The sequence below is a fragment of the Cryptomeria japonica genome, chromosome 3 (assembly GCF_030272615.1).
Source record: "Cryptomeria japonica chromosome 3, Sugi_1.0, whole genome shotgun sequence".
Taxonomy (NCBI): domain Eukaryota; kingdom Viridiplantae; phylum Streptophyta; class Pinopsida; order Cupressales; family Cupressaceae; genus Cryptomeria; species Cryptomeria japonica.
The window spans coordinates 487721068-487737172 of record NC_081407.1 but is presented as its reverse complement, the minus strand read 5'-3'; positions in this window follow the sequence as shown (position 1 = coordinate 487737172).

The following is a 16105-nucleotide window of genomic DNA, read 5'->3' as shown; positions in this document are numbered from 1 at the left end:
TTATGAATGAGAGTCGGATGAATCATCATTTCTTAGCTAAGTGGTCTCTTTTTCATCATTTCTTCGATCGAGTACTTGTGTATTGAGATGTTAGCTGCATACATAAGCATCTTATATAGATTCATACATTTCATTATCACTCATTCGCATTCATCTTATTGCATAGAGAAAAAGAAAATTTGCTTTGCTCATTACTCATTTTCATCATTTATTTGCATATGAAAAGAAACAAAAACAAACATTCATATTCATCTGCATTACATACATCCATGCTAAATAAGAAATGCATACATATAGAATAAAGCGTATAGAAAGCATCTCAAAAAAAATGAATCAACACAAGTACAATGAAGTCAAATCAAATCTCGTATATATATCGTATAAAGTCTCAGAGTACAAAATGATGTCAACTGACATCTACAAACTCCCATCAGAGAAAGAATTGTATACGCTACAAAAATGGGTGTGTCTACAAAAAAATCTCAGAGATACAAAAAATAATATCTAGCTCTCGGTTGACCTCATTGCCTGGTGGAGGAGGTGGAGCCTATTGTCCGGGATCTTGATGAGGTGCCCGAGCTCCCTCTAACCGTGCCATGTACTGTGAGTAGTGTACAACCTATTGTGCTACAGGAACAGCTATGCTATAAGCTACAATGTAATAAGCCGCCCGACTGGTCTGGTGCAAAACCTCCTATTGAAGAGCATCTCGCTCTATCCTCATCGCCACGACCTGATGATCGCGATCTTCTCTGAGCTACACAAGGTGACAATCTCGCTCAGCTCTAAGCTCTGCTAGTTGTCGATCTTTCTCCACCAGCTGAGTCTATGCCACTATCAGCTGTAACCACAAACCCGCTAGGCATGCTCTCATAGACCATGCTGTGTCGGCCCCCTGCTCTCTCGCAGGTTCTCCACCCCCATCTCCTCCACCATCTCCACCTCTGGCTCCACCCTGCTCCTCCCATCTCTATCTCACTTGTCTTGGAGCTACTCACTCCTCCTCACCTCCACCCTTAGGCACCCTCACTCCACTCAGTCTCACACCCACTGCCCGAAGGGATCTACCCTCTCCCCTCTATTGCCTACCTCCAGCTGGAAACCTGCTACTACTAGCACCAAGATCACCACCTATCCACCTTGGAGCCTCAACTCTTTGTCCCTATCCCTGTGCAGGGGCATCATCCTCAATCTCCTCAATACGAGGTGCCTGCTCTACTAGATCAGTGAATATAGGGAAAGGGTGATGCTAGAACCAATCCCTATACTGGGGCAATACCCCCTCATTTGTAATGTCATCCATGTAATCTCACCGGAGTCGCTCTAATCCAGTCAACTCCTACATACCCAAGGCATAAGATAACCTCAATGCCCATCCCCACCTCTCCTCATTAGCATATCACGCATATGCAATGAACTCCTGCGAGATCCCTTGAGGTCTACCATACTGCCTCATCACTCGAGAAACCATGAATGTCTCAACCATAGTCTAAGATCTGCTAATGAGTGGGCGAGTAACAAAGAGATATCTCCGAACAATTCTCTAATCATCCCACGACTGTAAACCCCTGTAAGGTCTCCATATAACGGCTATTAGGTCATCTAGCTGCCATCTCCAAAAATTTGTCTTGCCCAGATGGGGTTGAGTAATATAACCTAAATATCTATATACAATAGGCTGACCAAGATCTTTGTCGTCATCTACAATTAGCCTACATACTGGTAGGTGCTCCCAAGCCCATATCTATAAGATCAAAACTCTGGCAGCCATGCTCTTCCCCTCCCTATAAACAATCTCATGCATCTCTTGATACATGTGGGATAATATACAAGAACCCCAGCCTAATCTTTGAGGGGTCTCAACAAGCCTCTCCAGCATCCTGCCCCATCCACACAAAAATCCCTATTGTCCCCTATCCAACATAAGAAAACAACTGATAAACCCTATGAAGACGCAAGCAAGTGGAAAATCCTCACTATACTTGCTCATCATCACGTCCCAACTGATAGAACGTGTCAAAATATCTGGATCCCTAAAAATATGTCTCACAACATGTAATCCAGGAAGCTGCACTACATCATAATCTACCTTACCCCCAATAAAAGGGATATAGAGAATCCTATAAACATCCTTGGGAGTGATGGTCATCTCCCCAACTGGCATATGGAATGTGTTATGCTTAGAGTGAAATCTCTCAACTAACAGCGTGAGCATATCATCATTCACATGGATATCAGGTAAATCAAGAAGGTGGGTCAATCCGTACAAATCAATATGTGCTCGGTCAACCTCTGACAATTGACGCACTAATGTCATCATCGGTGGATAGACACATCTGAAAAGAACATGAGGCAATCAAACCTACAAAAATCAAACTACGAAGCATCAGGAAACATTTCAAATAATCCTATAAGAGAAGTAAAACATCATGCAAATCCAACTACGCCAATTGCAAAATCAAAATTTCAAGTTTGCACCTTAAAAAATGCTCACTGTTTTCCAAACGATAAAATAGAAAAGGGAAAAAACTCATACGAGTCAGGAATGGGCTTCGTATGACAAAAGACTCCCATACGATATAGGAATAGACCTAGGACGACAACAAGGGCTCTTTTGAATGTTGTCGTACGATACAAGGGTAGGCATCGAATGACAAAACTAGTAGGCTTAAATGACAAAACAAACTTCATCAGTTTGTCGTACGAGATAGGATCCTATCTCGCACAACAAAATGAGAATGCTTGACTTTAAACGTGCTAAAAATTGAAAAATTCAACAAAAAAATTCAAAATTGAAATGAATACAAGGCTTAAGAAAGATCACTTACCGTTGGCTCGTAGTTTTACGGTTGATTATGTCGTCTCTGGTGCTTGAATTGAGGCATATGAGTGGGAACCACCATTTTTTTTCATAGAAGGCTTTTCAAATTTTCAAACTTGGAGGGTCAAAATGAATTGAAAATGACACTTTTGCCCCATATATAGCCAAAACCCTAATTTTTCAACTTGCTCCGATGGGAATGAAAATTGTACCCTTAGCTAATTTGCCCATTTTGATTCCATTTTTGGGATCGAAATCAAAATACGAGATCATTTTCCTAGTCAATTTCACAATTTGGACCACTTAGCGCTTTTTCATCAAAAGCTCTTTCTTTCTTCAAATTGCGCTCAATTTCTCATGAATCAACGTTGAATCTCAATTTCATTCTACACATCACTTTGTGCTCAGTTTCTTATCAATCAATGCCGAATTTTCAAAAATTCCTCAGAATCAATTTATGCTCAAATAATTATCATCGCCAAAAATTGCCTAAAAGCTTGTACCCTCGCTATCTTTTGATTTTGCTCCTGAGGGGGCATACTCATGACCTCATGGCCTCATATATTCAAAGTCGAGAAAATTTTCAAATCTTTACCAAAAGCCGAGCAAAAATATTTTTAAATAAATAAAATAAAATCAAATTCTTATTGCTAAGGGGCATCTCAGATTCATCAATTCATATCAAGTTGAGATCTCTCGATCATTTGAATTGAATCAATCGCTAGGGGCATATCAGTTTCATCGCTTCAAATCAAGCTGATATTTGTCTTCATCTGAATCAATCTCTTAATGTTAATCAGTTTCATCGCTTTTCATCAAGCTGATTATTTGTTTAAACTCAATCAAGGGTTTAAAGAGTATCTTCGATCACACACTCAATCTAAGCAGGTGTTCAGTTTCATCGCATCAAATTAAGTTGGATAGTTTATCTTTGCTCATCGAGTGTCTTGATCCATCAAGTTCAAGATTGATTTTATCTTCGCTCGCTGTGTCTAGTTCAATCAAGTTCTAGATCAGTAAGATTTGCTTCTTGATCAATCAAGTTCAAGTTCGGTATTTTTGCTCTCTATCGTTCCTAGTTCAATCAAGTTTGAGATTGGTATCACTTTAATCAGACTATGTTCAGCTTCTTTGCTTCAAATCAAGCTAAACACCTTGCTCTTCATCTGGTTCGTGATCAATCAAGTTCAAAACTGGCATCTCCTAGACATCAACTATTCTTTGAACCAATGCACTGCTTGCACATTAATTCAAAGAGGGGAAAATGTAATACCCTAAAATTGGTCATCTAAACCATGGGCCCCTAATCTCGACAACATCACCAAGGTCCTAACCAAAGACAATTAAATCAATCTTGTGCACATTAATTAATTCTTTAATCATCAAATATTGCATGGCAAGTCAATTACTCAATATTAATTAAATATTTATTTAATTAATTGAATCATTTCAAGAATATCATTTTTGATCAGTTATCCTTTTTTAATTTATTAAATATCCTAGCATATTTAATTAATAAATAAATTTGCCATTTAATCATGCAAAAAAGGAATTAATTTATTACAAAAGAGGAATTAATCACAAAGCAAGAGTTGAATTGAACATAAAATAAAAGAATTGAATTGAGAGAGAAATCAAACTTGAGATATTATTTCTTTTTCTAAATTTAGAACTTGAAAATAGAAAAGCAATTAAATTGATTATTCTCTAAAATTAGAACTCAAAGCTTTTCAGAAAAAGAAGTTCAGTTGCATTAAAAAGACTCTTTTCTTGAATAAATCAAAGAATTATCTATTTTTATCACAGATGCATGGAATTAATTAATTCTTATTTCTAATGCAACTTGAACTTCCTATCTAAATGCATTTCAATTAAACTATAATTGGAATCTATCTCAAGGTTAACTAAACCTGATTTCTCAATTATTTTCAATTAATCCTAAATTGAGCTTTTTCATTATCTCTCTTGATAATTCTCTATAAATTCAGCCTTCAGCTCTCATTCAAATCACCCCAAAGATTTTTGAGAACACGCTTGGAGATTATTATTATGTTGATTTTGCTCTGGAGTCATTGAATACATTGTGCTTTTTTGATTATTTGCATCCATATTTAGTTTATTCCATTATTGCTTGAATCATTATTGCTTGAATTATTTATCCATCTTGCATCCATATCATATCATATAGATTAAATCCTTCATCTTGGTGTAGTCTAGTCACTGGTATTGCTTATAAAAATTTGAGAGAAATCTTATACTCGCATCTTTTAGAAGGCAATTAGTCGCTTTGTTATGCTTTATTATTTATTAATTATTGATTTACTAACCATACATGTAATGACTTAATTGAAGTGTTGTGCCTGCAACTATCAGACTCTTTTCACTTTTTCACACACAACAGGTACCTAGACATTCATTCCTCCTTAGCAACCGGGTGCGAGCTCCCCTGGCTTTATAGGTACGAGCATGTCTTTACCGATGGAAAATATGTGGTTCGGAGATGTTGTTGGTTCCCTACCCACACTCTAGGTCTAGGTTGTCGTAAGTCCTTGTCGTTAGTTTTGGCAAATTTCGCCATGTCGAGTCGATTGTCGTAAGTTGTGAGTATGTGGCATGGTGAGTTTGATTGTTTAGTTTATTTAATTTATTTAAATTTGTGATTTATTGACTAGAGTAATAGATTAATTATTTAATCTATTTAATCACGATTTTTATTTAGCAATGGATTGATTATTTAATTTATTTAAATATCGATGATAAATGATTTATCATAATTCAATGATTATTTAATAATAAATTATGACTTTTAATAGTGGGAGTATTATCTTAATTTTTTATATTTAGCGATTTTTGTTTATTTAATTATTTTCGCTATTGAATTCAAACTAATGTTTTATTGAGTCTTATTTAATATTTAATGTTTTCCATTGATTTAAATTATTGCATTTATTTATTTATTTCTCTTTAATTACTTTATTTATTTAAATGTTGATTTTTTATTTTGATTTATCTATTATGAGTTTTTTTTTTAATAAGTGGTAAACCACTAAATTTTATTAATATTGTAAATTTTTACAACTTGGTTCAAAGAGCACCAGTAGGAAAGAACCAGGCAAAGAAAACCTCCAGTCTAGCTCATACATGAAAACAGATAGAAGCCCGCCCGAGATTACAAAGTCGCCATGGTGGCAAACAAAAAGCCCAACCCCTTTTAATGAGTACAAAAAATTTCTCTGTCTGAAATACAAAAATTTCTATGACTGAGAAAGTTACAATGTCGTATACCATGAACTAGTGCTTTCCAACGAAGGAGAAGAAGGGGGAGTATCCACATCAATGAGAACTACAGGAGGCACCATCTGAATAGGTGGAACTGATGTTGGCAAAGATAGAACAACGTGCATTGAGTCTAGGAGGAAGTGGATGCCTAAAAAATATGTTTACAACTGCTGCTAAACAATCTGGTGATATATGATCTAATAGAGCTACCATAGCAAACAAAGTATCATCATATAGGTTAGAGATCAAACCATTTCTCATAATTGAAAGAAGTTCCCCATACCAGCCAGAAGATAATAACTGAGAACGAGGTAGGAATCCAACATACTCAAAGTTACCAAACTCAAAACAATAAAAAGATAATGCACTATCCAAATCATTAGCAGTGTAGTAATTGGGGAGGAAGTATGCATCAAAAAGTGCCTTGACCATAGCAAAATCCAGAAGAACATCCATACAAATAGTGAGAAAATGAGATGCAATTTCAGCAAGATAACAACCTGTATTCTCCACCAACCATCGCTTTCCCAAAACCTTTCAAAAAGCCAGAGAGAAATCTAGAGAATACACTTGAAACAGACACCCAAGCTTTTGCTCATCAAAAACATGAGAATCTTGGAAATCATACTACATGTGAGGCATCAAAATGCGATAGCCCACAGACTCCATAAAAGGATAGTGCAAAACCAACAAAAAACATAGGAATATAAAGAGATTAAATGTCATTATGAGAGAGAAAGCTTGACCACCAAAGGATAGAACAATAAATATCATCTCAAACAAACCCACGACATTCGAGCAAAAAGCAACCAGAGGCCGCCACCTTCCTACAAAATGATTACCACCTCTGCATGAAACTCATAACCATAAATCAACATGAGCATGCCAAAACCAAAAACAAGATGGCCACACGAATGAAATCCCTTACACAAAATGAATAACTCAATAAACTGCCACTGCAAGAGATGAGGATAAATAAATCATTAAAACTATAAGCACAACCCCCGGATAAAGTACAATCATAAAGAGATAAGCACAACAAGAAACCCCGTACAACCATCAATAAATTAAAAAATCCACATCGCAATAAAGATAAGCACAAAGTAGATTTGAAGTCTGCAAATGATGCAGAGCATAATTGTAAGATACTCCCGCCCACTGCAAGTCCCAACTAATAACAACAAAGGCAAAAACCCGTACTCTGATTGAGATTACACACAAAAATGCAGACATGATAAAGTGGAGAAGGCTAAAAGGCCATCAACACAACAATACAATGCATACCTAAATATAATCACCAAGCAAGGTACAAGGTCATGCTTCTGCCACCTTATTAGTTTCCTTGTAACAATAGACCATAAAGTAGGAATTACACAATTCAAACTGAGCAAGTATTCTTGTCCAAACAAAAAACTTTAGATGCTAGGAGTGCGATGGGCGATTAGTGACCATTTAATACCCTTAGATTAGATCAAATACCCTAGGAGAATCTCATGAGGAATATCACGTACCTCCATATTCTTAAATTGAGCACCAGAGTCAATTGTAGTATTCGCCAAAAAATCGACAAGCTGATTAAGCTCTCTATAACAATGCGATATCAAGAATGTATAAAAAAATGACAACTTTTCCAAAATATGCTCCAATATGTACTTGGAGTGCCAACAATTGCTCTTACTGAACAAAACACTCTGAATAATGACCATCGAGTCCCCCTGAATTAATAGTTTTTAATCCCTAAAGAGATAGCCAAATCAATCCCTAGAGACAAAGCTTGACACTCAACAAAATTGTTTGACTGAGAACCAAGGGCATGACACTGAGCTTCTATCAAGACTTCCTTGTGATAAAAAATAGCCATACCAGCCCTAGCCAACCCCGGATTACCCCTAGAAGCTCCATCAAAATGAAGCTTGAAATATCCCAGAGGAGGAGGATCCCATCTAGCAACAAGTCTCTTATTAATAGTAAGAAGACCTTTTGCAATAGATCCATGAGAAGGGATGGCAGAGAGAGATTTCCAGGTCCTTGTAATCCTACCATCCCAATGAGAGAAGGATGTCAAATTCTCCAAATTTTTATGTATGTATGACAGAGCCACCTCTGAGATAGAAGCCTAAATCTTAGTTAACATGTTAGAGAGCGAAGCTGATTGCTTTCTACAAATCCTATTATTTCTCTCTGACCATATGTTCCAAATGATAATCGAAGGAGAGATGAGCTAGAGACAAGCATAAAAGGATGAGGAAAAGAAGATAGGCCAAGCTCTAAAGTGGGAGAGAAGATCATTTCCAATAACAAAGTACATGCCTAGTTTCTCAAACAACCATTGCCAACATCCAAAAGCAAAATCACAGTGAAGAAACAAGTGAGAGGAAGATTCCAAATTCTTATTACACAAAACACAAGGGAAAACAACTGTCAATCCCATCCTGTCCAATCTCATCCCTGTAAGAACCCTGTCTTGTACAGCAAGCCAAGCAAATGCACTTGCCTTAGGAAGGCAAGCCAAATGCTAGAACAATTTAAAGGGCCAGGAAGACAAGTCCTTAGCTGGCATAAGGGAATTATACCCATCTTTCACAAAGTATTTTCCTGAAACACTCTTAGTCCAAATAAGCTCATCTTCCCTTTCACACAAGATGACAAATCTATTCTTAAGGATATTACAAAATTCTACTTTCAAACTTAAGTCAACATTCAGATAATCAATTGATTTCCATCTAGCCAACTTCACATGACCACTTTGTACAATATAAAAATAGTCAAACAAAAAAATTCCCCATCTGACAGAAAGGATTGACTTCAATGGGGTCCAATCCCTAATTGAGTCCAAAGGAAAATGACCATTCCAAGCATCATCCCAAAATATAGCTTTGCAACCATTATGCACAACCCAAGAAAGATGAGGCAACAAGACACTTCTACATTTAACCAAAAAATTCCAAATAGCCGACCCATGGGGCAAACACGAAGCACGAAAAACAAACTCTCTTGCCCCATTCTTAAAATACTTAGCAAATATAATCTTAGCCCAGAGGGAATTTGGCTTATCATACAATTTCCAAACTAGCTTAGCCCCCAATGCCAAATTTTGTTTCTCCAAGCTTCTAAGCCCTAACCCACCAAGTTATTTTGGAAGACAAACTTTATCCCAGGCTAGCAAGGGGATCCTACTTTTCCCATCCTTACTATTATTCCAAAGAAATGATCTCAGAGTATCCTTCAAACTAACAAGAACAAACTTTGGAGCTTTAAGAATTGACATTAAGTAAATTGGCACCGCATTTAACACAAACTTAATCAAAAATAATTTCCCTGCCATGGTAAGCCATTTGGGGTTCCTGAACAAGATTTTCTTTGATATCACTGAAATTACTTTATCCCAAAAGCCCACCTTGTCTTTTTTAACAAAAAAGGGGATCCCAAGGAAGCTGCAAGGGAAATCCCCAAGTTGGAAACCCCAAAAATTTTGAAGCCTACCCTGAATCAAGGGGTGAGTATTTAAGAAGAATATCTTAGAATTATCCTTATTGACCTTCTGACTAGAAAATGAAGCATAATTTCTAACCACTTTATCAATAATTCTATCCTCAATCAAAGATGCATTGCCAAACAAAAGGGTGTCATCAGCAAAAAGTTAATGAGAAATCCTTTGATCAAAATTATGAATTTGAATCCCCCTCCATAAACCACTCAATCTAACTGCTCTAATTGCCCAACTCAAGGTTTCGGCTAGTAATATAAACAAGAAAGGGTATAGAGGATTCCCTTACCTCAAACCCCTAGAAGAATGAAAGAACCCACAAGGAGACCCATTAACAAGAATCGAGAATCTAGCCGAGGAGATGCATGACATGATCCATTTTATCCAAGCTAACAAGAAACCCAACCTCGACAAGACAACTTTTAATGCATTCCATTTAACCCTGTCATATGCCTTCATCATATCTAACTTGAGAATCATGGCAGGACATTTCTGAACTGATATTGAATGAAGAACCTCATGAGAAACTATTGCCCCCTCCGTTGTTTCCCTTTTTGGGACAAAACCTCCTTGCTCTAAAGAAATAATTTTTGATAAAAGTTTAGCCAATCTCATAAAAATCACTTTTACGAAGATCTTGTAGAGGGTATTACATAAAGCTATAGGAAAAAAATCTGCAAAAGTTTTAGGGTCCTCCTTCTTAGGTATAATGACTATCAAGGTAGTATTCATTTCCTTAAGGACCGACCTATTATGTCTAGCTTCCTCAAGGGCCAAAAGAACATCTAGACCCACAAATTCCCAACATTTTTGAAAGAATAATGGAGTGAATCAGGCCTAGGTGCCTTGTCCGGATTCATAGAAAAAACAACCCCCCTAACCTCCTCTAATGAAAAAAGGAGACATTAACATTCTATTATCATCAAGAGAGATTAAAGAGGGAATATGAGAAGTGATATTATTAGGGACATCATTGCTTTCTAATGAAAGTAAATTCTTAAAAAACTTAACTACCTCACTAGTAATGCCATCCGAATCAGAAAGAATATTCCCATGACAGTCTTCAATACAAGTAATCTTACTCCTAGCCCTTTTCAATTTAGTGGAAGAATGAATTTTTTTTGTATTTTTATCCCCATCAAATAACCATAACTCCCTACATTTTTGTCTCCAATATACCTCCTCTCTCGCCAAAATTTCTTCTAACTCACTCCTAAGAGACTTAATTTCATCAAACACCCTAGGACCCATTCCATGCTAAATCACATGCCTATTTAATACTTCAATCATATCCAAAATCCTTTTCTTTTCTTCAAAGATATTCTTAAAATGCAGAGAATTCCACTCCCTAATATTTTTCTTTAAAAATCCGATCTTCTTAACAATCCGAAACATTCTAGAACCTCTTACAAATGGAGCCTCACCCCACCATTGTTGAAGAAGGAGTAGGAAAGAAGGATCCCTAAACCACATGGGTTCAAACTTAAAAGTCAACTTATGAGTAGATCTATCTTTTAAAATAGAGAGGGAGACAAGAAAGTGATTTGACCCAGATAATGGAAGGATAGAAGAAAAAAACTCAAAATCTGAGTCAAACCAATTGCTAGAAAGTAAAAATCTATCCAATCTCTCCGCAATTTGAGAGAAATCCCTCCTCATATTTGTCCATGTAAAAAGACCATTATTTGGCTTACAGTAAAAAAGAGACATATCATAAATAAAAGCATTAAAATCATCCATAGATTTCTTATTAGGGTAAATACCCCCTGTCTTTTCACCCAGATCCAAAATTGCATTGAAATCCCCCCAAAAATAATAAAAGAATGATCCCTAAGGGGGAATGACACCCTTATAAGTTCTTGCCAAAGGCTGCATTTAGCCAAAACACCCGAGGGGGCATAAATATTGAAAAGCCATACTTTGAACATAGAAGCTTTGTTAGACACTAACGATAGCATCCAATTAGGAGTAGAAGCAACTAGTTCTACATCTACCACAAAATCATTCCATAACAAGGCCAAACCCCCCGATGCCCTAGAAGTCGGACATGAAAGAAATTTCCACCTCTTCCAAGAGGAAAAAACAAACTCAGAATTCTCCAAAGAGAGCTTAGTCTCTTGAAGCATACCTATATCCCACTTAACCAAGTCCAATTGAGACTTGATCAAGTGTCTCTTGTTAGGGGAATTTAAGCCCCTAACATTCCAGGAAATAATCCTCATTTCCCTCGAGGGGAGGTCGACACTCCCCTCTTTTCATCCTTAGGGGAAGAAGTAATCTCCCCAAAGATTTTATGTAAACTCCTCTTAACAGCCACAGATCTAGTGACCGGAGGACTAATTAGGCACTTCTTTTTCTTCTTAATGGAACTCGAGTGATGACCAATGTTTTTCCCCTTGTCCAAAGATAAGGTTGAAACCTTCTTAACCTTAGGAGAAGCAGACAACACTTGCTGAATACCTACATCAATTTCTAATTGAGTTTTATGGTTTTTTGGAGGTTTGCCCCTACCTGGTGACACAAAAGGGATAGGGAATTTCATCTCTACTTGAGAAATAGGACCTAAAGGAGAGGATGGCATTTTACCTGAAGGTAACTAAGGAGAAGACACCAGTCCCTGAGGTTCCACCTTATTTAAAACATCCTGATCAACATCATTATTGAGAACCTCAAAAGGGTTAAGGGAAGGGGACAGAGGCAAACTCTTATGAATTGAATTCAAATCATTCTCGATAGAACACACAACCCTATCCATAACCTCCTCATCTAACTGATCCTTATTAGTATTGAGAAGATTCTCAACTTACTGAACAATATGTTCATCTGGAGAAATATATGGAAGCTCCTGAGTCTTGCCATACCCCAGATTAGGCTTACTATATGCTAATTCTTTTACCTTTTGAATTAGGAGAACATAATCTTGACTTAAAGGAGTATGTTTAACAAGGGCATTATCTCCTTCAACTCCATTATGCCCCTGAATGTTCATCTGAGCACCTGGTCCTACTAAAGAAACAAAAGCCTTATCACCCATTTTACCATCTAGCCCACCCTCCTGAATAAAATTACAATGAATAGGACCTTGAGGGGAGGAAGGTCTTTTATGACCAGAATGCCAAGAATTAACACCCTGATCCTGACAAGCAGGCTTAGAACTATTAACCGTCTCTGGACCTGCCTAATTTAAATTGTTCAAAGCACCCTCCACCTTATTAGAGGAATTGTTATGGATAACCTAACCTGCATTGTTCCCTTCAGGGCCATCCCTTGGCTGATGATCAGAATCAAAAGAGACATGGAGAGAAGGAATTTTAGCAGGAACCGGATTCAAAGGGACATCAAAACCACCCTTAGAATGTGTAACAAATTTGGAATTACTACAAAAATCCAAGAACAAAGGGGCATCCATAACAATCAGATTTTGAATAAGGTCGTTATCCAACTTGTCAATAGGTTGTTTCCAAATACCCTCATTTGACTTAATATTACATGAAATCAGGCACACAGAAGTAGGGGTAACCAACACACAGATTTTTACCAGAACCTTCCCTTCCACAAAATCAGATTTAGATGTCAAAAACATCCCAAAATTATCTCCTATCAATTTCAAAACTTCTGGGTCCATGAATTCGAAGGGAAGTTTAGGCAACCCAAACCAGACCGGAATGTTTTTAGGCTTGGCCCATTCAGGGACAAAAAAAGGCTTCCAAGCATATAACATAAGCAAATTATTGCCAAACCAATGAAACAGATTCACAAGAACATCATCCCTAAAATGAGGGGAGTCAAAGACAAATAAAAAGGAATTCATAGATAATAACTAAAAAATAAACTAATGCAGACCAACATTTCCTTAATTTAGAATGCAACTTTGACAAATTAGTTTGAGGACCCCAGAATTGCCCCAAGAGTGCAACATAATGTAATCTAGAAGCTCTCTCTACCACAAAAGAACCTCTATAATCAAAACACGGAAGAGGAACCCATACCTCTTTCACCGGGGCTCCATCCTCCCCCTTACCTTTTATTAATCCTGAAACAGAGTGGGTCAAGTTACCATCATTCGTCTTATCCTTGCCAACGATCTCTAGTGCCCCCTTTGGTTTGAAAGACACAGATGCCCTAGATGTCTCTAGGCTTCTTGCGCCCACCACTTGAGAAAACGACCTCTTATCACCACCGAAGTTGCTCCTCTGATTCATGGTTTTCAAATGATTATGCTTTCCCAGACCATTGCCACCCTGAGCTCATGGATTAAACCTTCCACTATGACGCTATCGCCTCTGATATTTCCTAAAAAACCCTTGAAAATAACTTGAAATCGGGCGAAGAAACCCATTATACTTGCCTTGAAGCGCCTGCAAAGCCCTATCCTCCCATTTCCCCTTAGAAAAAACCCATTGGGGCACATGTGGCAGATCCTCCCATGCCACATCTGCCCAAGCACCGAGTTGCCTTCTGTCGCCCATTGCAGGTGCAAAAAAATGCAGTAGGGCAAATATTTCATTTATCTATTATGAGTTGATTATTTAACATTTAAATAATATTTTAATAAGATGAGAACTATATGTTTCTATTTCTGATTTTTAAATTTAAATGTATTTTTGAATCCCATAAAAACAAATGGGAAGTATAGTTATTATATTATATAGTTGTAAGAGGGAAGAATATTTCAAAAGGAAATATTTCTATTGGCCAAATAGAAGGCTAGGGTTTTCAATTTTCTCTTCTGAATTTATATGTTGTCGTGAATTTATTTTTGGGGGTTCCTCTTCTTCTCTTCTTCTTCTTTTGGTTCTTTTGGTTTTTCTTCTTCTTTCTCCCCTTCTGCAATTTTCTTGCTGGGAGCATTTTTCAGAGGATTTGGAATTCATGGATTGAAGGCTTTGTGTTGTAGCTGGGAGTAGTGGTCAAGATTATTCATCAGAGGCTCTCTTCTATAACACAGGAGAGAGGTTGGCTTCTTATTTACTTCTTCTTTCTTTGTATTGTTATCTAATTTTGTTGTTGAGTGTCTTCTTTGTGATTGAGATTTTGTATTGTTATTATGAAATCTGAATATTATTAGAAAGCATGCTTGTTGTTGATATTCATGTTGTATTATCAATCTTTCTCTATTAAAAACCTCTTGTGGATTATGAAATTTACAACTGGGTGTATTGCCTATTGTTAGCTCAATATTATCTTTTTATTATGGAGGCAAATTTATTTACATCTCTTATTTAGATGGGTTGCTAGTTGTGTGCTATCCCCATATCCTATTTGTTCTTCTTGCATCCATATACCCCATCACCCCTTTCATTTTATTTATTTTGGTTGCCGTTGTTTTTGGGCTAAACCCACCCGTGGGTTTGGTGCTTAGAACCACCCATGATGTGGTGGTGTGCTGTGCACCGCCACCATGTCGTGGTAGGTGCTTTGCACCCCCTCACGGCATGGAAGGTGCAACAACACCAATCATGTCGTGGTGGTTCCTAGCACCACTCACGACAGGGTGAGTGTTGCGGCACCTCCCATGTTGTGGAGCATGCAAGAATCACTCCATGACATGGTGTGTGCAGCTACACCACCATGTTGTGGTGGGTGCAACACCACTACCACAATGTGGTAGGTTCTTTGCACCATTTATTGTGTGCTATTTTGCCATGGAATGCCTACTACTGGGTGAAATACATGCCTAGATAGTAGCGAGCTTTATTATTTTTATTTTTATTTCTGTTTCTATTTTCTTTTTCCATATGGGTTTGCCATTCGATATGCCGATTATTATACTATTGTTTATCTTATTTGATTTTAGACTATTGAACCAAATATTATTCGATGGGTCTGGAAATGAGTCTGTACATTTAGTTTATGTTGTCAGTTCAACGTTTTATTTGGTTTAGACCATTTTCAAATTTGTCTTGGGCAATAGAAGATGTTGTGATTTTAGTCCTGTAGCTATTTGGTGGTTTATTTTGTTGTGTGAATTTACGTATTTGTTGTTCATGAGTTTTTGATGGTTAATGTTAAGTCCAATTGATTTCGTTGAAGCCCGCGAGTTATAGTGCGGGCTAAGCGTATTGAAAACACTGCCCCATTTTTATGTATTGTTTTCTTTGTGAGGGTCATATTGCATAATGTGTCATTTTGTATTTTAAGTACCAGAGGTTGTCTTGTGTTTGTGGTGTTTCAGATTGATTTTTATGTTCATATTTTGATGCTATTGTTTGGATGTAAGATTTGATTGAGTATTTGAATTGGTCTCATGATATTTTTCCATGAGAGTTAAATGGCTATGTTGCTGATTTTTAGGACAGCAAGTGTAAAGACCTTGCTGTATTTTTGTTGATTTGGTTGCAGAAATTTTATGACTTGGTTTATGTATCTTTTGGTCAAGAGGCTCAACTCTTTTATATATTAATGTCCATTTTCATGAGTAAGTGTTTATACATGTTTTGGTGTTTTATGATGTTGCATTTCAAATTTAATTGTGTAACTTAGAGCCTCTTGTGATGCTGATTTTGGGTCCATGTAAG